This window comes from Maylandia zebra, linkage group LG2 (assembly GCF_041146795.1).
Source record: "Maylandia zebra isolate NMK-2024a linkage group LG2, Mzebra_GT3a, whole genome shotgun sequence".
In the NCBI taxonomy this organism is placed as follows: Eukaryota; Metazoa; Chordata; class Actinopteri; order Cichliformes; family Cichlidae; genus Maylandia; species Maylandia zebra.
Genome location: NC_135168.1, coordinates 7,332,284 through 7,353,098, shown reverse-complemented (window position 1 = coordinate 7,353,098; position 20,815 = coordinate 7,332,284). Strand labels below are relative to the sequence as shown.

At 41.9% G+C, this 20,815-nt stretch overlaps 1 protein-coding gene and 1 long non-coding RNA gene across 2 annotated transcripts in view; both read left to right on the top strand.

Annotated features, from left to right (window-relative positions):
- LOC143413230 (protein NLRC3-like) overlaps positions 1-20,815 on the top strand; it is a 154,699-nt gene that overhangs the window by 1,953 nt on the left and 131,931 nt on the right. The gene's annotated exons all lie outside the window — the stretch shown is intronic.
- LOC143413488 (uncharacterized) lies at positions 10,160-12,600 on the top strand. Its single transcript, XR_013094101.1, has 2 exons — positions 10,160-11,140; positions 11,466-12,600. It is a non-coding gene; the product is annotated as an uncharacterized LOC143413488 (long non-coding RNA).

Below are 20,815 nucleotides of genomic sequence, written 5' to 3'. Positions count from 1 at the left end.
TATTGGTTGCGTTTGTTTGTGCTTTTGTTACAGTGCACTGAGATAAGAACATCTGAGAGGTGTGATCCACCGGTGGTGATATTTTGGTATTTTGTGAGTTCCCGATTTAACAAATCAGCTCTTTAATCCAGACCTGAGAGATTGAACTTTAAAGCGCTATAAAATATTCTTACTGGAAACAGTGGCAAAGTGTTTTTCTCCATGATTATAATGGGCTTGGGAGAAATTCACTTATATGTGACATTGATCACATGAGAAGTCCTGAGCCTAAAAGGATTGCAGCGAGTCAATCCAGTCCAAAAACAAGGAGCTGTTTTCCTTTAAAATGATGACGTCATCTTGCTGGTGATGGAGGCTCGAATAGGCTGCGTGTGAGACTCCATTATCAGCAATATCTGGTATGAATGTGTGTGGATGTATGCATGTGACTGGGCTGTGATGGACTGACGACTAAAAGTTTTACTGACTTGATACTGAGACAAAAACGGTGCCGACTTTAGGATTAGTGAATGTCCACAACAATTCACCCAGCCTGTAGAAGAAGGGTGGAGGTTTTGTCTTGCTTTGTTTGTGCAGGAGCAGAAGGATGACAGAGACTAAAGGGGGAGGCTGTAGCTTCACATGAGTGTGAGCTGCAGACTGAACCCTTTGGTTGCTAATGTTGAGTCACTGATGTTTGCATTAAGAAAATTGTGTTTTATTAGCTGTGTTTTAATTAAGGTATCACATTATATTGTTGGGAATGTTAAATGCTAAAGTGAAGAAAAGCTTTGATTTCACTCATGACTGAACATGTTATTATTAACCATAGCAGGCCACTGTAAAGAGTCAATTAACTGTTATAGAGGAAAAAAAGGCCAAAAACTCTGTTAATACCTATGAATAACAGGCAATGATAGACTTGTCACATTCAAAATAGAGATATGTAATAACAAACACGGGTCCGTGTCATTTAGGTTCTCCATTGAAATAGTCAATCATTTAGAAAAGTAGAATATATATATATATGTCTCAACGCTGTTTTTCAATAATATTAAAAACCTAAAAACTATTGTTGTGGAAGATAGAAGTCACTGTGACAGCCCTCTGACTGTGGAGGACGTTTGTAATCCTATTTCTGCACTTAAGGCCAACAAATCTCCCGGCACAGATGGTTTAACTGCAGAGTTTTATGAATCATTTTCTAATCTCCTGGCTCCGTTCTTACTGCAGCTTTTCATAGGAAGTGTAGAGAATAACATCCTCCCTCCTACTCTTACTCAGGGTCTCATAACACTTATTCCAAAGCCAAACAAAGACTTACTTCTTATTGATAATTGGAGACCCATCTGTCTGCTCAATGATGACTATGAGATTATGGCTTTAGTACTTGCTAATAGAATGAAAGAGTTCTTGGACACAATTATCGATGAGACACAATCAGGCTTTATGAGAAACAGACACCTTTCTAAGAACATGAGACTGGTTTTAGATCTACTTGATTACTCTGATTTGGTATCTGACTATAGCTTCATTCTCTTCCTGGATTTTTAAAAGGCTTTTGATACAATTGAACATCAATTTATTTTCCACTCTTTGGAAAAATTTGGCATTTTTCTGTAAAGCTATCAAAACCTTGTACACGAATGGCAATAGCTCAATTAAAATGATTAAGACTCCACCCCGAGATTTGACCTGTTATACAAGGAATCAGCACAGCTGATAAGGAGCTCATCATCAGCCAGCTAGCTGATGACACCACACTCTTCTTGAAGAATGCAAATCAAATCCGTCCAGCCCTTAGTGTTATTAGTGATTTCTCTGAGGCATGTTAATACTTTTAGCTATTTTATATCCATAAATGTAAGTTTATTAATAAAACACCATATTTCTGCCTTTTTATAAGGATATGAATTGTACATACAATCAATTTCAGACTCAACCAACAAAAAGCCTCTCAGAACAATATTTATATGTTGATTTTTTTCGCCTACTCATATCATCATTTTTTTACTCCTGGTTCTGTATGTTCATGTTCTGTTCTTTTGTAAACTTCATCTGTTTGTATGTTGTATACTCATTGTGTTTCAATAAAGTTCGATTTAAAAAAAGGTACGTTCTAAACGAAGCTTCAGACGTCACTGATCACGTGACTCTGGCCAAACGAATCAAGCCTCGACACGGTGCTTCTGAAGCAGCGCGTTGATCTTTCTGACACACGCACCGGAGCGTCAGCTTCAAGCGGACCATCACTACGTCTCACATCTAAAGGTGTCAAGGTAACTTTGAACTGAGTTCAGTCAATCTGGAGTTTTTCCAAGTTTTCTGTTGCTCTCTGTGAGAGAAGAGCGTTAAAGGCGGGGCTCTCCAGAGTCCAGCAAAACAGGAAACCACAGCTGGGTGTGTGTAAGTGTGCAAACCAATAGAATGCATAGAATAGAATTCGAATAGAATTCAACTTTATTGTCATTGCACATGCACAGGTACAGGGTAACGAAATGCAGTTTGCATCCATCCAGAAGTGCTTTAGTGATATAGGTATATTACAATATATATTAGCAATAGTATAGATATGTAAGTATATTACAGAAATGGGTCTATTATGGTATGTTATAATGTACACGGTATGAAGTATGTTGTGAATATTCTATAACTATAAGTATGTACAGGCTGTAGTGAGTACAAGCTATGTACAGGATATGAACAGGATATAAATATGAAAAACTATACAGAATATGAAATAAATAACTTTACAGAAATCTGAGATATACAGCTGTACAGAAATGGGAACTATGCAAGTTGTAAACAGTTGTAGGATTAAAGATTATTGAATGTACAGGATGATTATTTACACAGAGCTATACAGTAGTGCAGTTAAGATAAGTGAGGGTGTAGATAGTTTCTACAGAGGCTATATAAAGTGCTAGTGGTTGTGAGTGGTGGTTCACTCCATGTTATTATTGTGTGTTTGAGGGTACAGTTGTCCATTGTGGGGGTGTGTATGTTCAGTCCATGAGTTTAAAGTGGGTCAGATGTCAGGAGGCAGAGTTCAGGAGTCTGACAGCTGTGGGGAAGAAGCTGTTCCGGTACCTGGTGGTCTTAGTCCGGAGGCTCCTGTGGCGCCTCCCAGAGGGCAGGAGGGTGAAGAGTCCATGTGATGAGTGACTGGGGTCTTTGATGATTTTCCCAGCCCTTTTCAGACACCGCTTCCTGTAGATGTCTTTTATGGCAGGAAGTGGTGCTCCGGCGATGCGCTGGGCAGTTTTCACGACCCTCTGCAACGCCTTCCGGTCCGAGGCAGATCAGTTCCCGTACCAGACTGTTATACAGTTGGTCAGGATGCTCTCGATGGTGCAACGATAGAAGTTCACCAGGATGTCTGAGGACAGGTGGTTCTTCCTCAGAGTCCTCAAGAAGAAGAGGCGCTGGTGAACCTTCTTGACCAGCTTGGAGCAGTTGGTCGTCCAGGTGAGATCCTCGGAGATGTGGACTCCCAGGAACTTGAAGCTGCTCACACGCTCCACAGCCGTCCCCTTAATGTGGATGGGTGGATGTGGGTCAGCATTCCTCCTGTAGTCCACGATGAGCTCCTTGGTCTTCTCGGTGTTAAGCAGCAGGTTGTTTGTGTCGCACCACTCAGCCAGACGATCCACCTCCTCCCTGTAGGCGGCCTCATCGTTGTCACTGATGAGGCCAATCACCGTGGTGTCATCTGCAAACTTAATGATGGTGTTGGAACCATCAGCAGGTCTGCAGTCGTGGGTGAAGAGGGAGTAGAGCAGGGCTGCCCAATCCCGGTCCTCGAGAGCTACTATCCTGCAGCTTTTAGATGCATCCCTACTCCAACACAGCTGAATCAAATGGTTTGATCTCTTCAGCATGCCATCATGTTTGGCAAAGGCCTGATAACAAGCCATTCATTTGATTCAGGTGTGTGGGAACAAGGATGCATCTAAAAGCTGCAGGACGGTAGCTCTCGAGGACCGGGATTGGGCACCCCTGGAGTAGAGGAAAGGGCTCATCACACAGCCTTGTGGTACACCGGTGTTCATTGTGATGGTAGATGAGCAGCGGTTATCCAGGCATCGTGGGGGGTGGGGGTGGGGGGGGGGGGGGGGCATCACGGGCATTGGCAAGAAAAAAATAAAATAATCGGTCGTACCCATGCTTCCAGCGCATATTGGGAAATTCGTAGGCACCGAGTGGTTTTCTATCAGCCATTTGCTGGGAGTAAGGGCGCCCTCCGTTTGCGAGGTGCGCCTGCTGCTGGTGGCACAGGGAGGAGAGGGCGGGGTGGCGGGGAGTCTCTGGCTGGCTGGAGCGGCATCTAATAACCAACTCGCAAAACAAAATAAAAACAACAAACAGATATTATGATACAGACTTATAATCTGCACCCATGTTTTTTCTAAATTCTATAAAGTGAGCGCGAGAGCCCTCGGTGCGCCTGCGCGCTGCTGAAGTCAAAGTAAACTTTATTGTCATCTCCTCTACAGACAGTCCAGCATATAGAGAGACGAGACGACGAGGCTGCAGTTACAGCGGTGCAAGTAAACAAACAATAAATATAAGAAGAGTAAGAAAATAAATCTACACTTTAGGACTCGGGGTAAAGGATCAATAACAATTTAAATTATAATTTACAGTTTGATGATTTAAAGTCTCACACAACCCGTCAAAAGGGGCGGGGCCGTCTGCTTCCAAGTAGAGCACATTTCATTTATAATGATGTAAATCCAAGCCCATCATGGATTCACGATCTGAATCCTGGGTTGTGTGAAATCCCAGAAATCAACCTTAGACAAAGTGAATCTGTGAACTAAGGTGTAGGTCTGTTAGGTTAATTGTGCTGATCCTCGGGTTGGGGGATTTGTGTTTGTACTGGAGCACAAAATTCAAACCAATGGAAGATGGACAACAAAAGTTCAAAGCCATCAGGTGCTCAGGTTAGAAAAAAGAGAAAAGATGCAGGTAAGCAGACGTGTGATTGGATAATGGCAGCTCATCCTGAACCAATCAGACTAAACTCCAAACAATACATTATGTTACAGATTTTAATATTAATTAGTCATTGTTACTTGTTGATTTGTCCTTTTCTCATTGTGTGACGAATTATGACGACTGTTTGGTAGCTGTTATTGTCTCTCTCTCTCTCTTCATGTGTGTTTCTCTGGTGAAACAATAGTTTTGTGTTAATGTTAGGGCTGCACGATTTTGCATAAAATGAGAATCACGATTTTTTGGCTTAGAATTGAGATCATGATTCTCTCATAACAATAAATAAACATAAAACAACAAATGTCTCACGTTTTGTTGTTGCAGCAAAATGTTGTCCTGCTAGAAATTCCGTCTCCACCGTTGCTCGACGCTGCGTGTACAGAGCAGGTAGTGCAACAATAGAAAAATAGTTGCTGGACGGCACTGTGTAGCGTTTGTCTAGGGTGTTGATCGTTTTCCTAAATCCCTCGTTTTGCACAGTGTTGATGGAGCCATATCTTTGGTCAGGTGATAAGTGATAGCCTCCGTGATGTCTTTGTGCCTGCGGGAGTTCGACGTGTATAGGGAAGCGCTGTATAAGGTTCCCGTTATTGATGTTTGGGTGGTTGACCGGGACGGATTTTCTCCTGTCACTTTCTCGTCATCCCTGACGTGCTCTCCGTTGTTGTTTCCCTGCTAATTTTAGCATCACACGGCACAGCTTCTGTATCACGTGGTATAAGGCTCCGCCCTTGTCATTTGTTGAGCAGGAAGAGTGAGCGCTTGTTTTCATGCAGAGTACGTCCCGGATCAAAATGTGAAGTTTTACAAATCACCACTTCTTTAGTGAATATCATTTCAGTCTCAGACGATCTCGTTTCTCTTACAGAGGTTGAATGCACCTTCTGCGGATGGCGGTACCACACAGTGTGCGTGGACTTCCCCTGCACAGAAGGCAACTACAAATGCTGTGAATGCTAAATAAAGAGAAACAAATGATCCCTGTTGTCTTTGCTTGATGATTGGTTTGAGTCTTGACAATCCACATTGCTGGCGTTGCATCTTTCAATGCCAGCAATGGCAGGTATCAGTGCTCAAAGCTTTTGTGTTTGTTTCCAACAAGTTGCCCACCTCGGGAAACAAAAATGTGTTCTTTTACTTGTCAGATGAACATATGAGACACTTTGACTCTTCAGTGCAGTGTGGAGCCTAACAAAGATCTGTTTTGTGTCCCAGCTGATCAGCAGGAGGAGGAGAGTCTGACGGAGCAGCAGAGGAACATTTTCAGCTACTTGGACTCAGCTCAGCCACTACAGAGGAAACAATGAGCTCAACACAGAAGGTGACAGACAGAGCAGGACCATATGACCAAAGATATTTATCACCATATACATTTGAACATTTGCCATAACGATGTAGCTGACGATAGAATTGACACCAGACAAAATACTTTACAGCTGCACAACTTTATTAAAAAGCCATCAATGTATTTTCACTGAAACAAGCAGCTGTTGTTTATGTGCATTAAAGTTATATAAAAATGTAACAGTGCAAATGCAAATTCCTCGCTGACAGTTTAACCAAAAGGCGTTTCCAGTGGAAACTGGCCGACACATCCTGAGCATAACCATGTATAATATCCACTAAACTTCAGAAGAGGTTATACAGTCGTGGCCAAAAGGTTTGAGAATTGCATAAATATTGGAACCTGGAGAAGTTGCTGCTTAAGTTTTTATAATAGCATTTTGCCTGCACTCCAGAATGTTATGAGGAGTGATCAGATGAACTGCATCGTCCTTCTTTGCCATGAAAACGAACTTAATCCCCAAAAAGCCTTACCACTGCATTTCATTGCTGTCATCAAAGGACCTGCTGAGACCATTTCAGTGATCGTCTTCTTAACTCAGGTGAGAATGTTGGCGAGCACGAGGCTGGAGATCATCATGGCTGTATCCCGATTCAGGTTCTGCAGCTTTAAAGTCCTCAAGGGCCGCGTACTCAAAGACCGCTAAGGCCGAAGTGCGAGGCTCGTAGGCTCGTGAAATGGGACGTCTAGCCTCCGTCGCGCTGCCCAGGTTGCCTAGCAACCATGATACTAACAGCTGGAAACGTTTCATACAGCTTTGTTTGACAGAAATGAAGGAGAACATATTTAGTTCATTTGTTTCTACATGAGCTCTGTGTGATTTGATGAGTATCTGAGGCTGAGACCACAGGACTGTGAAACATGATTGTTGGGCTTCATTTCTGTGCTGCTGGCTCTTCCTCCTCCTCTTCCTCACACACTGCTGAGTTTGTCCTGGTGGATCATCAGGGCTGCAAAGCCTCACAGATGATGTGCAGCAGTGGGTCCCTCAGTCTGTCCTCACTCTGGACACTTGCAGTCGTCACACATGGAAATCAAATGTGTGATAACCTGCAGGATTCAAACACAAGTGTAACTTATAAACACATGTTCATACTTTTATTCCACAATCAGAGAGAAAGAAACAGAGAGAGAGTGCAGGACAGACAGACAGGTGACAGTCTCAGGTGTACACACTGCTACACAACAGCACCAGAGAAGCAGGATTTAGTGTTTGTGTTATTACGAGTGTAAACAAGAAGAGTTCCAGATGGTGCAGTGGACACATGTGTGACTGCTGTGATTAAAGCATCTTTCTTTCAGCTTAACGAGTGAACCGTCAGCTCGTTCAAACACACGTTAAAGTGCGTTTGGCTCGACACCACCGAACAGAGGCAGCAATATAACACAGCTAACATTAACAGTGCAGTGAATCCTGCTTGTGCCGTGATGTTCAGGACTGCAAACCGAGCAGCATCACTGACTTTCAGCTTGTTGTGTTTGTGGATATATGACTGACTTTAATTATCCACAAAATCATCACATTCTCTGTCAGATTAAGGTCGACTATTGAACGGCGTATATTTTAAAGGCTTTAAAACCAAGTTAACGCTGAAAGTACAAACATCACTAATGTCACATAACTCTGCCGACAAGGCATAGCTATGGCTATGAAATGCTCTTTGTGTATCACTTCTTCATTATGAAAGATGTCATTAATGCACTAGTAATGTCTCATCTGGAGTATTGTTCAATCATTTGGTCAGCAGCTAATAAGACAGATCTTAACAGACTTCAGTTAGTCCAGAATAAGGCGTCCAGATTAGTGTGAAGATGTTCATACTATACTAATATTGATAAAATGCATAATAACCTTTCTTGGCTTCCTGTACAGGCTAAAATATTCTATGGCTTACTTGTAGTTCTAAAGAAAGCAATTCTGTTAAACACACCACATTTATTCTGCTCAGCTGCAGTATCCAGATGAAATACATCATCATATTACACAGTTTTCAACAAGCTGCAATTTAGTAAATGCTCGAGTTAAAAGTAACGTTTTGTAAAACTGTTACATTTAGAGCAACTTTTAAGTGGAATAAGTTGCCTTAAAAAATTAGAGAATTATTCAAAACTTCAATGAACACTTAAAAGCCGATTTACAGAGCTTTTAGTTGTTGTAAATATTGTAAGACATGATTTGTTTTTGAAATTTGTGTAATGTGCCTCAATGTTATTGATATTCATCATCAACATCATCAACTTTATTTATAAAGCACTTTAAAACAACCACAGCTGACACAAAGTGCTGTACATTGGAACTGTAAAATAAAATTACATGAGATATAAATGAAACACAAATAAAAGAAGAGTGAAATCATTAAATAACTACTTCAATTAAAAAAGAAACTAAGTCTCACTGAGGTTAAAAGCCAAGGAATAAAAGTGGGTTTTAAGACGTGATTTAAAAGTGGACAGTGAAGGGGCCTCTCTAACGTGCATGGGCAAATCATTCCATAACTTTGGAGCCACAATAGAGAAGGCCCCGCCCCCTCTGAGCTTCCTCCTGGATCTCGGTACCTCCAGGAGCAGCTGGTCAGCTGACCTGTAAGACCGACAGGGTGTGTGGAGATGAAGAAGCTCAGAGAGGTAAGGCGGGGCAAGACTGTGAAGGCATTTAAAAACAAACATAAGAATTTTAAAATTAACTCTAAAAGACACAGGCAGCCAGTGCAGAGAGGCTAGCACGGGGGTTATATGCTCTCTTTTTTGAGTCCCTGTTAGGAGTCGTGCAGCCGCATTTTGAACCAGCTGCAGACGTGAGAGCAACGACTCACTGACCCCCACATAAAGTGAGTTACAGTAGTCCAGGCGGGAAGAAATAAAAGCATGGATCACTGTTTCAAGGTGCTGCCTCGAAAGAAAAGATTTTACTCTTGCCAGTCGCCTTAAATGATAAAAACCGGACTTCACCACTGCTCTGATTTGGTTGTCCAATTTAAAATCACTGTCCAACTTAAAACCAAGGTCAGTAACCACAGATTTAAAATAGACTTCCAGGGATTCTAAAACAACAGGGGAGGACTCACAGGGACCACTGGGTCCAAACACCAACAGCTCTGTTTTCTTTTCATTAAAATTTAAAAAGTTTAGAGCCAACCAATCTTTAATGTCATCTAGACAAGTCAAGAGAGGTTTTATGGAGATGCCATCCATGTGTTTTAGTGTCAAATAAAGTTGGCAGTCATCGGCATAACAATGAAATGAGATCCCATGCCTTCTAAGTATAGAACCCAGTGGCCCTAAAATTGAGCCCTGTGGGACGCCGCATGACAGAGGAGCAGAAGACGATTCGTAACCGAGAAGGCTGACAGAGAAATATTATTATTATTATTATTGATTGCTTATATTTGAACAATTGTGAAACCTCACTGTGGATGTAAGAGTGAAATTATGTGGATATCTTGAATCCACTTCATTGTGTAATATTTTATGTGAGTATTTGACGGAAGACGAGCAACATCTGTTGTGGAAGCTAACGGGGTTCCTTTAGAATAAACAAACATAGGATTTATTATCACTGAATAATTCTGTATAAATCTATACAAATTATAGAAATATGTAATAGGAAACAACAAAATAATCTAAATTATAAAATAGTGTGTGTGTGTGTGTGTGTGTGTGTGTGTGTGCATGATTTTAGTGTTTGAACAGTCATGAGTTATCTTTAACAGCAGGTTGGATGTAATGTGTTAGAACTACCAGCAGGTGGGGATAAGAGACCTTTAAGGTGTTTGGTGCCACGCTCCACCTTCAGGTTTAAAACTAGTGTTAATGGAGTTTGAAGGTTGAGTTTGTTCCACGACTGCATTTCACTCACTGCCTCTGTTTGTATCTCTGTCACTGCAGGACCAACATGGAGCCAGAAGTCAGCGCTCTCAGGAGGCCGACAAACCTCACAGAAGAAAGGGAGAGAAAAAACACACCTGTGACGAGTGTGGGAAGGGTTTTACTGTGAGGGCTAAACTAAAACAGCATCAGGTCATCCACACTGGAGAGAGACCGTTCAGCTGTGACTTGTGTGGGAAGGGTTTTACTGTGAGGGCTTCACTAAAACAGCATCAGGTCATCCACACTGGAGAGAGACCGTTCAGCTGTGACTTGTGTGGAAAGTCTTTTTCCTTGAAGGGTTACCTAAAACAACACCAACTCATCCACAGTGGAGTTAAAGCGTACAGCTGTGATCAGTGTGGCAGAGCTTTTACTCAAAGTAGCCACTTACAGAAGCATCTGGTTACCCACTCTGGAATTAAGCCATACAGCTGTGACTTGTGTGGGAAGGGTTTTACTGTGAGGGCTTCACTAAAACAGCATCAGGTCATCCACACTGGAGAGAGACCGTTGAGCTGTGACTTGTGTGGAAAGTCTTTTTCCTTGAAGGGTTCCCTAATAAAACACCAGCTCATCCACAGTGGAGTTAAAGCGTACAGCTGTGATCAGTGTGGCAGAGCTTTTACTCACAGTAGCCACTTACAGAAGCATCTAGTTACCCACTCTGGAATTAAGGCATACAGCTGTGACATCTGTGGAAAAACTTTCAGCCAGAGAGGGTACCGAAATGAACACCTACGCATTCACACCAGACATGATGTGTACTGCTGTGAACAGTGTGGCAAATACTTTACAACAGACGCACAGTTACAACGACACATGTTTACCCACACTGAGGAGAGACCTTATCAATGTGACCTGTGTGAGAAGACTTTTAAAGCTCCACATCACCTGAGAGAACACAAACAGATCCACACCAGAAAGAGACTCTACAAGTGCAGCTACTGTGAGGTATGTATTTATATTGTTATCTTGTCATTTTAGCCTGACTGTTTGGAACAACTCTGCTCATTAAACTGTGTTAGCATGTTAGCAATTCTACTGCATGGAAAAGCAGCTCTGAGTGATTATTCAGATTTTCCTTTCAGTTATGATTTTAGTATTACTGTAGTATTATGGTGGTAGTATTGTAGTTATTGCAGCCCAGTAAACTGAGTGTGTTAACTGAAACAGTCAAATGTAGTTGGACGTCTGCAGAGATGCTCTTTATTTCAGGCGACGTTCAGGATACAAATGTTGAAGGACTGACTTACACTGTCTTTGTGTCTTTGTTTAGAAGCAGAGCGACACAGATGGATCCAGTTCTCAACCCTGTCATCACTGTGGTGGTGGGAAAGACTTTCATTGTGACCTCTGTGGAAAAACTTTCAGTCAGCAAAAGACCCTAAAAGTACATCAACGTAGACACACTGGAGACAAACTGAAATACTGCAAAGAATGTGGGAGAAGCTTCACCACACCAAGTGATTTAAAACGACATGAACTGATTCACAGTGGGGTTAAAAAGCACCTCTGTGATCAGTGTGGGTCATCCTTCACCACTGCAAGGGACCTTAAATCACACAAACGAGTCCACACAGGAGAGAAACCACACAAGTGCAGACACTGTGACAGAAGCTTCTCACATTCAAGTACTTGTAACAGGCATGAACGTGCACACATGGAAGGAAACTACAGCTGTGACCAGTGTGACAAGAGCTTCAGGAATCTCAGATCATACTCTGCACACAAACGATCCCACGTTACTAATAAACTGTTTCACTGTTACCAATGTGCCCAAACATTCACCTCATTGTCTGCTCTGTGCAAACATCAGCGCGATCACTCAGGGCTGAAATCACTCCCATCACTGGATCACAGTGAATCTGAAGACACAGAAAGATCCTCTGGTTTCTGTGTCAGACTCAAAAAGCTTGAGATCAGGCTCCACAGAGTTCAGATAGAATCATTTAAACTTGTGTTGAACTGAACTGGTTGCTGGGCTGAACTTCTACATAATACAGATCTACATGGGATCTTCTTTTCTGTTGTTTTACTGAGTCAGTTTTGTCCTTTTTTCTCTGTCCTGGTTTTGCTCGTCTGTAAATGATTGAAACTCAGTCAAATAGTTCATTGTTCTCCAGCAAAACGTTTTGGAAACTCATGTTTAACCTTTGAAACTCTGACATGTTTTAGCACACAAGGCTTCATCGGGGAGTTCACTCATGATTGGACCATGAGAACAAAGGTTTTTAGTTCTTTCAAAGAGAGTCTTGGAGATGTTTGATGTTTCTGTTTTTCTGAAACCACCTGAAAGAAAAACTATTTTTCTTGCTTTATGTAGTGTGGAAGTTTTTAATGTTTCTTCATCTGTGATGTTCTTGAATGTGTTCACGTGAAGATGGTACAAATAAACTGTCCTTTCAGCTTTAGCTCCTAATTTATTCATTATTTATGGATGTAGCACAGCAGCCGTCTCTTGATTAACACATGGAGGGCTCGGGATCTGATGGTGTCGTCTCCCTAATTTGCCCACTCAGTAAATCTCACTCATGGCCAAGAAATTGAAATAAACCTTGTTTCCCTGCTGGATAGTGATCCACTGTAACTCTGCTCCTCCTTCCTGTTTAGGATTTCTGTGGCTGAAGTAAAATTCCCTCCATCCATCACTTATCCTAGCTAACCCAAAGTGAAATAAAGTTTTGCTGGTCTTAAAAAAGCATTACAATAATGGGCATTACCAATGCAAACTGAATGATACAGAAGATGAAAGAAGAGACTTTGATCAGTTAATAAAGCTCATGATCTGGATTCATTGTGGCTGCTACACAGATACTTCTGGGTCACTTCTCTCAGTTAGGAACCTTCCTCACCAAACTGACTGTTGGACCACACCCCTGGTTTCATGAGAAATTGTTTCAGCCATGATTTCTCTTCCTGTATTTCAGAGTAAAGACTGAAGTGACAAATGGAAGCATGTTTAAAAAACACAATGTGAGAGAGACGTTGAGGTCCTTAGAAGTTACCCTGGGTTTTTCTGTCACCCTGCTAGATGTTACACACCTTGTTATTGGACTGATTTCTACTGCTGGACTACTCCTGCGGAGAGTAACAATACTCTTACTAATTAGCTCCCTTTCACACCTTTGGGGATATTTATTTTTGTGTTTGCAGCGCTGTGAGCCAGAACAGCGAGAGAAAAATCTGCAACAGCGACGAGCCAAATGCTTACGTTAGAGGTCTGAATTCCCGCGGCTGTCCCGCAGGAGCCGCGGGACCCGACCAGATTTCTTGCAGCGCGGGAATAAATTTCCAAATAAAATGCGGTAGCGGTCGGTAACTCTGGTGTAATTTGAACGGGAGCGGGCGGTCTGAAAATATAGCGTGCCCGACATTTTTTTGGAACAGCATATCTGTGATTTCCTCATTCTAATTGAGCACTGGTACAGCCAGTGCTCACGCCTGTTACACGCACTGAGCGCATGGATCAGTGCTTTTTGCACGTGCATTTTACTTGCACAGTCTGTGACTCTGTGCGCGCATCACCTGCATCAGAGCGCGCTTTACCAACATGGCAGAGCAAACTGAAGATGCAATTTCCTTGAAGGACGTTCAGCTGGGATTAGACAACGGTCAGTTTACTTTAAGGAAACCCACATCAGGCAAGTCTGATGTATGGGAGTCTTTTTCATGCGTCATAGACGCAAATGGAAAAAAATTACCCTTTGTACAATGCGATAAATGCCTCAAAGTTTTACCCTTTTGCAGTCACAAGACTGGAACCTCAGGTTTAAGGCGGCACTCATGTCCCATCACAAAGGGGCAAACAAAACTGGCATTTACTAAATCTTTGCTGGTGCCAGAGAAGTTTAAAAAAGAAACCAGAGACAAATGTGTTCAGTTTGTTTGCCAAGACATTCGACCGTATGATACCATCTCTGGAAAAGGCTTCACACAGCTGGCCCAACATTTGGTCGACACAGCAGCAAGAATAGGAAAATTCGATGTCTGTGAGATACTACCACACCCCACAACGGTGTCAAGAAATGTTGAAATGAGGGCTCAGAGTCTACGTAAACATGTTGTGGAGGAAATCACTGCAACAATATCGAAGTTTGGATGCGCTGTTACAGCAGACATATGGACAGAAACATATCGAAAAACGTCCTTTTTGTCTGCAACCATCCATTACGTTAATGAGCAATCTGAGCTACATTCAAGAGTGCTTTTTGCTGCCCCTTTTGACCCAAGCACCTCAAAGACAGGTGAAAACATTCGAAGGCACCTGCTGCAGAATCTCAGAGTGTTTGGCATTGATGCGACAGACATGGGCAAAAAGATTATTTTTGTCACAGATCGTGGAGCCAACATGATCAGTGCCTTACGAGAATACACGAGGCTAAACTGCACAGCGCACATACTAAACGTGACTCTCTCCAGTGCGTTTGGTACTGCCATAATCGAAAAGTCTCCAGAGATCGCTAGCCTTCTGACTGATGTTAAAAAGTTGGTTACATATTTCAAACACTCAGGACAGCAGGGCAAGCTTAAAAAGTCACTGAAACAGTCCATAGAGACACGATGGAACTCTAACTTTGACATGTTAAATTCTGTCTTGGAACAGTACGAAGACATTGCATCTGTGCTGACTGAGAGCAATAATTATGACAAGATCGGACGCATTAGCATCAGTACTCTTAAGTTACTAGTATCATTCCTAAAACCCTTCAAAGAGGCAACTGACGACTTGGAAACTGATAACACAGCTCCCAGTGCCTCACTTGTTCTTCCGTGGTCTGTGCGATTAATTGAGCACTGTACATCAGCCACAAAAGAACCCTCTGCTCTCTGAAATTGCAACCGTCTGTGTAACACGGCTGAAAGAATTACTGTCAGCAGACAGCACTTCATCCCATTCTGTTCACATGCTTTATAAAATAGCAACCTTTCTGACACCAAATCTGCGAGGTCTGAGAATGTTAGATGAAAGAGGGCGACAGAATGTGATACAGGGAGTCAAGGAGATGATCGATGATTTAAAGTTTGATCATGCACATGATGAGGATGTTGAACCAACACCTGCCAAAAGGCCTACTGTTCTTCATAAATTTTCAGATTGGGAGGAAGAGGAAGAATCATGTGGATCAAAATCACTAGATGTTCAGATTCAGGAGTACAGGACCATGAAACTTGAATTATCAAGTCAACAAAACATTTTGCAGTGGTGGAATTCCAACAGTTCCCAGTTCCCTGCCCTGAGCAACCTTGCAAGATTTGTCCTCTGCATCCCGGCAACGAGTGCACCTTCCGAGAGAGCATTCAGCCTTTGTGGTCGGATTTTGGAGGAGAGACGTTCAGTACTGAAACCCTCATCAGTCAGTGACATTCTTTTCCTGCATGGAAATTTAAAATAATTTGGATTTTTTAAGTAAGTTTCGTTCATTTGATTAATAGTTTATAATTTTGAGATGTCGTTTATTGTTGTATTTATATATGCATATTTTCTTTTGTAGGAGAGACCTTGAATTCGACATTGGGACATTTTTTCGTTAAACTGATAGTTTAAACAACCATTTAATTTCGCAGTGGCCAACTATTTTGTTCTTTTGTTTACAATTTTAAGTGACTTTTTTTTTTTTCGCGACACTTTCCCTACTGTGTTGACAGAAAAATGTTACGTTTGTATTTTACATAAAAATAACAAGTAGGCCACAATGCTGTATTCGTTTTTATTTATTTTATTTTTGCAACACGTTTTCCATGTTAAAAGATAAATGTTGCATGTTGACAGATAAATGCATCTTGTTTAAGAAAAATAAATACAATCATTGCACAACCTGCAGTTTTATCTGTTATCTCTATTTTTTGGTGGTACCCCATTTAAATGTGAGATTTTGGAAACCAGATCTAAATTTAGCGGGAACGGTCGGGTCGGGTAGAAAATTATTCTAAGCGGGCAGCAGGTGAACAAAGACTGAATATACAGCGGGAGCGGTCGGGTGCGGTACAAAACCTTGCGGGAGCGGGACTAAAAAAACATTCCCGCGCAGACCTCTAGCTTACGTGAATCGCAGCAGCTGCACATGTGCTACGCTGAATTAGAGGATATCTTTGCTCTGGATTTCTATTTCTACTTTTTCATTTCTATATGATTCTTCTTGCATCTAAACAAAGATGATTCAATTTGCTAAATGTTGATGGCTCTTCGTGCTCAGGTGTAAATGAGACGTAATATTTGCTCTTGGTTTGGTTCTCCTGTACAGAACCTTGCAGTACAACAGAAACCGAAAAACATTATTTGTAGTTGTTATTCTTAGTTGTTCTGCTGCCTAAATACCACAGGGTCTGATTATGAAGTTATTGAGCTGCACATACTTTACGACCTGCTTAAGTTCGAGGTCACAGCGTCTGTAGAGCAGCTGGAACATAATGAAGTCTACAAGGTTAAAGTTTTCTCTTCAGTTATTGTTCTTTCTGCTGCTTGGTTTGATGGATCTGAGAGCTTTTGTTTTTATTATTGTTATTATAATTATCATTAATATTTTACTCTCTAGAAGCTTTAAAATAGTGTTTGTGTTTGAAAAAATTGATTTAAGAATTGAACAGAAACATCTGTCCTTCTGAAAATCGCCCAAAGGCACGGAGACAAAGTCAAAGGATGCAACCTGTAACTTTCTCTTCCTTCATGTCAGGACCATCATCCATGATTTATATAAAATGCATATAGCAACAGTAGCACTTTAGTTTGGACTTTATGATTTCTGTAACTGGAAAATATTATTTTGTTCAAAGACAGAAGTGACCGCATAGTTGCAACATCAAAGGGAAATATTAATTAATTAGCATCAAGTATATTTGTTGCTTAAGCGTTTGCACTATAACTTAAGTAGGATTATAACTTTTAAGGAAGGAAAGATTTCAGATATTTAGTTCACTGTTTCAGTTATTTTATATGAAATTAAAACATTTACGTTGGTCAAATATGATGCTCTAAATCAAATAAAAGTTTGAAAATAAATGATGTATTTTTAAATGCTGCAACAAATGTTCACAAAAAGTAACTATAATTAAAACCAGTTAAACAAAATCAAATGTTTGAATCATGCTTAACCAAATGCCAGGCTGCAGAGCTGAACCTAAAGTATACGTAGAAAGATTTCAACATCTGAGCAGTTTTTAATGTTTTTATCACATATAAATGTCACAGCAGTGGGTCCTGGCCCAATGCTTTGTGTTTTTGGTTTTCTTTGACTCTTGTTTTTCTTGGTTTTTGTTCTTCTTATTTATCAGGCTCTCAGTAATCTTAGTTCTCCCTCCCTCAGTGTTCATTTCAGCCTGTGTTTAGTTTCTGTTCCCGTGTCCCACGTTTCATCGTTTCATGTCGAGTCAGCCCTGTCTCTCTGTTTCCTGTGTCTCCCCAGTCAGCCCCGCCTCCCTCGGGCACTCATGTGTGATACAGAGTAATAAACCTGACTACATTTGCTACACTCTCTTTATTACCTGTTACTTTAAAATTCATACACTAATTATGTCTGCCCATCTCTCTAATGTGAAGGTCAAAGGTCAACATCCCAGTGACATAAGAATAATCCCAAAGGGGCAAAGGCAGCGGTTAATTTAGCACATTTAGCATTAAGGGTACAGCAAGGATATACTTTTACTTATTGTGGCAGGGGTGTGGTCTCTGGCCTGCTGCAGTGGAGGCTGGTGGCGGGACGTTGGACGGCACAGGTGAGGGTGATGGAGCTCATGACTCTCCCCTTTATAGTGACGGAGGAGACTGGCGTGGGGGAAGCGTGTAGTGGAGGAAGCCGAGGAGAGAGCTGGTTTCTGGCTACAAAGACGGCGTCAAACCAGAAAAGATTGCTCGTGGTCAAATGTCAAAGGAGCTTGCAAAGAAAAGCGTCTGGACTTCTTTAAGTTACTTGAAGACGTTTCACCTCTCATCCGAGAAGCTTCTTCAGTTCTAAGGTCAAATGGTGGAGAGTCCCAGATATAAACCTAGTGGGAGTGACCCCCCACAGAGTTACAAAAGGACCCCCTGATGATCCTCTAATCGCCTGAGCCAAACTGTGAAACTGGGTGTGGGTCCCAATCAGCCAGAGTTTCGGGTGAGTTCATTGTGAAACCTGGCCCCACCTTATCATGCGAATTCCTGAGATCAGATGGCCCAGGATGTGAGTGGGCGTTAAGGCGTCTGGGAAGGGATCTCAAAACTGGATTATTGATGGCAGAGAGTTGGTGTCGTAAACCCCGCCTCTGTTCAAAGATGGTCGCTCACAGTGGACATAGATGGCTTCTTTCACTCCTGTTACGTGTCTGCAGGCTGCATGTTTTCTTTCCCTCCCCTTTTGTTTGCCATTCCCTTAGGTCGCAGACTGCAGGCTGATGTCAATCTGTGTGACGTCCAACTAATTAGAGGAGGGAGGCCCTGATTGGACAAACCAGGAGTGAAACCCTTGATAAGGAGACTCACCTGTGGCTGGGCGCGGCTCTCTTCCCTCCTTGAATTGTTTGACACATGTGTGACGTTTTCCTGCTGTCTTTCTTTTGTTTGATGATTGTGGTGGGAGTAAAGTGGACTAGGTAAGTTTGGGGACCCCATACACTTACTCACGTAGAGTCTTTGTGTTAGAAACACTAGGTAAGTAGGTTGGTGCCACCCATGTAATTTTGAGCTTGTTTTAAGTTGAGGTTTAGGGTCTTTCTCTCCTGTTTGTTGCTTTTCTAGGATAGTAGCTCAGCTCAGCTAAGTTTTGGTTTTGTCTTTTTGGTGTTTTTTTTGGCACAACCTAACTGTCCCTTTTCCCCCCACATTTGTTGTTTGAGTCTGGGTTGTTTATTTTGTGAGAGCGCTGCCATTAAACCTTTTTTTTCATAACACCTGTACTGAGTTTCCGGAGTTGTTGTGTTACCCCCTCCTGCCCTAGGGGAGACGTAACACTCCTCTTTCAAACCATCTGTCCTCTCTGTCCAAAATGTGAACATTGGCATCCTCGAAAGAGTGTCCTTTATCCTTAAGATGCAGATGGACTGCTGAGTCTTGTCCTGTGGAGGTGGCTCTTCTGTGTTGTGCCATGCGCTTATGAAGTGGCTGTTTGGTCTCTCCAATGTAGAGGTCTGGGCATTCCTCGCTGCACTGTACAGCACACACCACATTGTTAAGTCTGTGTTTTGGCGTTTTGTCTTTCGGGTGAACCAGTTTTTGTCTGAGCGTGTTGCTGGGTCTGAAATGCACCGGGATGTCATGCTTGGAGAAAACTCTCCTGAGTTTTTCTGATACACCGGCTACATAGGGGATGACAATGTTGTTGCGTCTGTCCTTCTTATCCTCCCTCGCTGGTGTCTGATCTTCTTTTCTGTGCCTCTTTGCTGATTTTAAAGTCAGCAAAGAGGCTCCTTTGACTACGATGACCTGGATGACTGAGAACCTTCACAGACACTTGTGGTCAAATAATGTGTCAATCACCTGTGAATCAAACTGTGTGTGGCTCAGTTCATGTCACAGTGTTGTTTAGTATATCTTCACTTGTCTCACACTCCTTCTGTTCTGTCCATCAGGACGATCCTCAGCGCTTACACAGATCCTCCATCGATGTTGTAACTGTTGGCATGATGACATTGTATATAATTTGGATTATTTCTTTATCTTGTCAAGATCTATGTCATGATTGTAAATTGTTTAAGCTGTACATTACTGTTTGTTTTCTGTAGTCAACGTTTTGGTGCTTTGTGCTTTTATTTTGAAAGTCAAGTTCGCTTACAAGTTGCGCTAGAATAAAGGTTTTTAGTGGTTTTATTATAAAGGTTTTGTTATTATATAATAATGATAATAATAATAATAATATCAATAACATTGAGGCATATTGTGTGGAGGAGGTTCAGTCATATCCTGATCATCCAGACAGATTTGATGGTTTTTATCCTCACCTGCTGTGTAGAAATGGTCTGACTGGTCGCTGTTACTGGGAGGTCGAGTGGAGAGGAAGAGTTTTTATATCAGTGAGTTACAGAAGCATCAGAAGGAAAGGAGGCAGTGATGACTGTGTGTTTGGAAACAATGATCAGTCCTGGGCCCTGTTTCAGGAAGCCGGTTTAGAAAACTCAGAGTGAAAAACGACACTCACGGTTGAGTAACCCCGAACTGTCCAACTCGGAATATTCGGTTTCAGAAAGGCTGATAACAATTAGTTCAGTCAACGCGGAGTTGCTTTAACCCCAAGTGAAGCGTGCGGACGAGGATACATAAAGCTCTGATAAGCGGAGCACAGATTAAGCGAGTCACCATGGAGACGGAGGGAAAGAAGGCGCGGTCAATGTATTTCACAGCGCTTGAGGCCGAAATTCTGATGGCAGCATATGCCGATAACATGCAAATTCCGCGGAAAAAAGTAACACAGCCACAGCTGCAAAAGCATGCATGGCAAAACATAGCCGACAGAGTCAATGCGTGAGTGTTAATTTAAACATTGATCGAGGGATTTCCACCCATTTAACACGTTATTTTATCATATGTTATTTTATTTGTTATTTTATACATTTTATTTTGTGATGTGATGTGAGCGCAGGTGCAACCCAACAGGCCCCAAACGTTCCTGGCAGCAAGTAAAAATGAAATATAAAAATATAGTCCAAACAGGTGAGGTG